This window comes from Schistocerca cancellata, chromosome 3 (genome assembly GCF_023864275.1).
Source record: "Schistocerca cancellata isolate TAMUIC-IGC-003103 chromosome 3, iqSchCanc2.1, whole genome shotgun sequence".
NCBI lineage: Eukaryota > Metazoa > Arthropoda > Insecta > Orthoptera > Acrididae > Schistocerca > Schistocerca cancellata.
This window is the reverse complement of record NC_064628.1, coordinates 100,774,254-100,780,253: the sequence shown is the minus strand read 5'-3', so window position 1 is coordinate 100,780,253 and position 6,000 is coordinate 100,774,254.

Here is a 6,000-nt window from a genome sequence, read left to right as displayed (position 1 = left end):
TGTGGCGCACCGACAAGATTATGTATGTGGTTGTTCGAGTCTCGTCGCATCCACGGAGTCGGTGCGCATGCCCACAGTACGAAATGAATGCGGGCTCGAGATACTGCTGACTGACTGCTATTGGCTGCCACATCACGTGACGTATCCACGTTTCTGCGCATCCAGACGTCACCCGCCAGGTTATACTGTCTCCTGAGGGAAACTATCTTTTACAGTACAATATGCTTACCCAAAAGGACTTCATTAAATGGGATATTCGTGTACATTTCTACACTGAAGAGCCAAAGAAACTGATACAGCAGCCTCATATCATATAGGGCCCCCCATGCCCACAGATGTGCCGCAACACGAAGTGGAATGGACTCGACTCATGTCTGAATTTTAACTGACTTTTAACTGACACCATAAATCTTGCAGGGCTGTCCATAAATCCGTAAGAGTACGAGGGGTTGGAGATTTCATCTGAACAGTACGTTGCAAGGCATTGCAGATATGCTCAGTAATGTTCATATCTGGGGCACTTGGTGGACGGCGGAAGTGTTTAAACTCAGAGTGTTCCCGGAGCCACCCTGTAGACATTTCGGACGAGTGGAGTGTCGCATTGTCTTGTTGGAATTGCCCAAGTCCGTCGGAGTGCACAATGGACATGAATGGATGCAGGTGATCAGACAGAATGCTTACGAGCGTGTCACCTGTCAGAATCGTGTCTAGACGTATTAAGGGTCAAATATCTCCTACTGCACACGCCTTACACCATTACACCACAAGCTTGAACAGTCCCCTACTGATATGCGTGGTCCATGGACCCATGTGGTTTGTCTCCATTCCAGTACACGTCTATCCGCTCGATACAACTTGATACGAGACTCGTCCGAACAGGCAAAACGTTTCCAGTCATCAACAGTGCAATGTCGGTGTTGACGGGCCCAGGCGAGGCGTAAAGCTTTGTGTTGTGCAGTCGTCAAGGGTGCATGAGTAGGCCTTCGTCTCCGAAGGCCCATATCGATGATGTTTTGTTGAATGGTTCGCATACTGACACTTGTTGACGGCCTCTGAGTCTGTTTTGGTTACACGAACATCCTCAGACAACGTTCCGGCGTTACAGGCCCAGCATTGAAATCAGCTGCAATTTGCAGAAGGGTTGCACTTACCTCACATCCAGCGGTTCGGTTCAGTCGTCGTTGGTCCCGTTCTTACGGGATCTTTTTCCGGCCGCAGCGATGTGGGAGATTTGATGTTTTACCGGATTCCTGATATTCACGGTACATTCGTGAAATGGTCGAAGGGGGAATCCCCACGTCATCGCTACGTCGGAGATGCTGTGTTCCATCGCTCGTGCGGAGACTATAACAGCACGTTCAAACTCTATTAAATCTTGATAACCTGCCATTATAGCAGCAGTAACCGATCTAACAATTGCGTCAGACACTTGTTGTCTTATACAGAGTAGTCCATTGATAGTGACCGGGCCAAGTATCTCACGAAATAAGCGTCAAACGAAAAAACTACAAAGAACGAAACTTGTCTAGCTTGGCACTATGGTTAGCCTGCTAGATGGCGCTGTCATAGGTCAAACGGATATCAGCTGCGTTTTTTAAATAGTAACCTCCATTTTTATTACATATTCGTGTAGTACGGAAAGAAATATTAATGTTTTAGTTGGACCACTTTTTCGCTTTGTGATAGATGGCGCTGCAACAGTCACAAACGTATGAGTACGTGGTATCACGAAACATTCCGCCAGTGCGGACGGTATTTGCTTCGTGATACATTACCCGTGTTAAAATGGACCGTTTACCACTTGCGGAAAAGGTCGATATCGTGTTGATGTATGGCTATTGTGATCAAAATGCCCAACGGGCGTGTGCTATGTATGCTGCTCGGTATCCTGGACGACACAATCCAAGTGTCCGGACCGCTCGCCGGATAGTTACGTTATTTAAGGAAACAGGAAGTGTTCAGCCACATGTGAAACGTCAACCACGGCCTGCAACAAATGATGATGCCCAAGTAGGTGTTTTAGCTGCTGTCGCGGCTAATGCGCACATCAGTAGCAGACAAATAGCGCGAGAATCGGGAATGTCAAAAACGTCGGTGTTGAGAATGCTACATCAACATCGATTGCACCCGTACTATATTTCTATGAACCATGAATTGTATGGCGACGACTTGGAACGTCGTGTACAGTTCTGCCACTGGGCACAAGAGAAATTACGGGACGATGACAGATTTTTTGCACGCGTTGTATTTAGCTACGAAGCGTCATTCACCAACAGTGGTAACGTAAAGCGGCATAATATGCACTATTGGGCAACGGAAAATCCACGATGGCTCCGACAAGCGGAAGATCAGCGACCTCGGCGGGTTAATGTATGGTGCAGCATTCTGGGAGGAAGGGTAATTGGCCCCCATTTTACCGATGGCAATCTAAATGGTGCAATGTATGCTGATTTCCTACGTAATTTTCTACCGATGTTACTACAAGATATTTCACTGAATGGCAGAATGGCGATGTACTTAAAACATGGACAGGTGGATTGGTCGTCGAAGCACCATACCGTGGCCCGCCCGTTCAGCGGATCTGACGTCCCTGGATTTTTTTCTGTGGGGGAAGTCGAAGGATATTTGCCATCGTGATACACCGACAACGCCTGACAACATGCGTCAGCGCATTTTCAATGCATGTGCGAACATTACGGAAGGCGAACTACTCGCTGTTGAGAGGAATGTCGTTACACGTATTGCCAAACGCATTGAGGTTGACGGACATCCTTTTGAGCATTTATTGCATTAATGTGGTATTTACAGCTAATCACGCTGTAACAGCATGCGTTCTCAGAAATGGTAAGTTCACAAAGGTACATGTATCACATTGGAACAATCGAAATAAAATGTTCAAACGTACCTACGTTCTGTATTTAAATTTAAAAAGCTACCTGTTACCAACTGTTCGTCTAAAATTGTGAGCCATATGTTTGTGACTATTACAGCGCCATCTATCAGAAAGCGAAAAAAGTGGTCCAAATAAAACATTCATATTTCTTTACGTACTACACAAATATGTAATATAAAATGGGGGTTCCTATTTAATAAAGCGCAGTTGATATCCGTTTGACTTGGCAGCGCAATTTAGCGGGCCAACCGTAGTGCCAAGTTAGACAAGTTTCGTTCTTTGTAGTTTTTTCGTTTGACGCTTATTTCGTGAGATATTTGGCCCGGTCAGTATCAATGGGCCACCCTGTATAGGCGATGCCGACCCCGGCGCCGTGTTCTCCCTGTTGACATCTCTCTGTATTTGAATACGCATGCCTACACCAGTTTCTTTGGCGCTTCAGCGTATTACCTTACCAAGTGTAGTATTTGTAAACTGTCTTGCAACGGTTGATGGTGAAGGAACGCGTGTCGCGCGAGATGGGTCAGGACACACACACACACACACACACACACACACACACACACACACACGAAACGTGCGAGCTGCCTCCTCGGGCTGCGTGCTCGCTCGCTGGAGAGGTGGGGGCGTCAGCAGCTGTCAGCGCAGCGTCGGTCGATGCCTGCCTCGCCTGCGTCGCGCCGCTGACACGTCCCATTGTCGGCGTCGCCCTCGAACGATGCGTGTGACGTCACGAGGCGGCGTCCTCTCGCCCGACTGACGTTTCCTGCTGGCCGCAGGCGCGCCGCTCTGATAGCTCGCCTCTCTGACCGCTATTCTCGCCTGTGGCCACCAACCTGACACTCCTAGCTACTGTATGACACTGCCAGTAACAAAAGTCCCTTTTACGCCTAACTTCGTGGAAAAACAAACTGTGCATCCTCTTTCGGCGACTCTCAACGACTAAAGATCCACCAGCAGCATTCGAGAGACACCGGAACTACTCCTCAGACAGTCGTTTGAAGACGATCCACGTGCTTCGTTGCTTGTAATTCGACAAGAGACATATTTGTCAGTATTGACTTTGAATTAATGATGTCAGTAATACAGAGGGAAGAGATCTGAAGACAGTAGTACATGAAAGGAAGAGTAACTCAATGAAGATGATGTGGTAGATACGACACAGCGAGATGGGTTCCACAGAACACTGAAAGACCCAAGTCGAAACAAGGCACCTAAGTCGACGACTCTCTCTCACAGTTACTTAGATCCTTGAGAGAGCTACCCATGTGAAAACTAATCCACATCCTATGCGTGATATGAGTCAGGCGAAGTACCAAAATACAGCTCTAAATTTTACATTCATTATACGTAATCAGACTACATGTCTGGCATACAAACGGAACAGTAACGCGGTAGTTGTGCAATTACATAATCGATATGTGCCGGCCGGTGTGGCCGAGTGATTCTAGGCCCTTCAGTTTTGAACGGCGCGACGGTGCTACGGTCGCAGGTTCGAATCCTGCCTCGGGCATGGATGCGTGTGATGTCCTTACGTTAGTTAGGTTTAAGTAGTTCTAAGTTCTAGGGGACTTATGACCTCAGCAGTTAAGTCCCATAGTGCTCAGAGCCATTTGAACCATTTTTTTTTATCGATATGACAAAGATAAATGTTGGAGTTCGTAAATAATGTGAACGACTCCGTAAATATAAGTAAATATTGCCTATAAAAGTAACAAACGTATACTTTCGTACTACATGTTTGTTTATAATGCTTTGATTTTACACAGTTACAGCTTAAAAATAAAGCACGCTCTAAACTGGTAACGGAAAAATAAAATGACATCAAAAAGATCGAATTACTGGTCTGGTGGAATGTAAACGTAAAACACGAAGCTTTTATATATTTATTGAAGCTGTGGAACAATATATACTATAAATATGAAAAATATCAAACTGAAGTTCGTATCGATAGTTATCGACAATCAGTGTTCTAGTGTACCTTTCACGTATGGAAGAGGGAAGAGGGGAAAATACAGCGGCAGCACACGTGACACCGCCAAGCACTGTGAAGTACTTGCTGAATGGCAGTTGCAGATGAAATCTGACGTAGAGAAATTGGAGCACGCGATGTATTTTGAGAAGTATATCCATAGACGATTTACCTGTTTCCGCTGTAATGAGGGATCATCGGAACCAGGATCTCGTCACTAATGTAACACGTCACGTAGTCGTGTAGCACCCATCACGGTTGTTTAAAATAATCCTTTAAGTGGCCACGTTAGGCGGTACGCAGCTAGGTGACGTGTTACTTTCGTGGCGTGATCCTGGTTCTCATGATCACTCATACCGGTCGAAACGAAGAAACGTTCACAAGGCCACTAAATGTTATGAAGATACATGTGAATTAAGACAGCAGATGAACACTAATGGTCTTTAAAATTGCTACACCACGAAGACGACGTGCTACAGACGCGAAATTTAACAGACAGGACGAAGATGCTGTGATATGCAAGCTTTCCAGAGCATTCACGCAAGGTTGACGACACCTAGAACTGGCTGACATGAGGAAAGTTTCCAACCAATTTCTCATACACAAACAGCAGTTGACCGCGGTTGCCTGGTCAAACATTGTTGTGATGCCTCGTGTGAGGAGTAGAAGTGCGTACCATCACGTTTCCGACTTTGATAGAGGTCGGATTGCAGTCCATCGCGATTTCGGGTTATCGTATCGCGACATTGCTGCTCGCGTTCGTCGAGATCCAATAACTGTTAGCAGAATATGGAATCGGTGTGTTCAGGAGAGTAATACGGAACGCCGTGCTGGATCCCAATGGCCTCGTATCACTAGCAGTCGACATGACAGGCATCTTATCCGCATGGCTGTAACGGATCGTGCAGCCACGTCTCGATCCCTGAGTCAACAGTTGGGGACGTTTGCAAGACAACAATCATCTGCACGAACAGTTCGCGACGATGCAGCAGCGTGGACTATCAGCTCGGAGACCATGGCTGCGGTTACCCTTGACGCTGCATCACAGACAGGAACGCCTGCGATGGTGTACTCAGCTACGAACCTGGGTGCACGAACGGCAAAACGTCATTTTTCGGATGAATCCAGGTTCTGT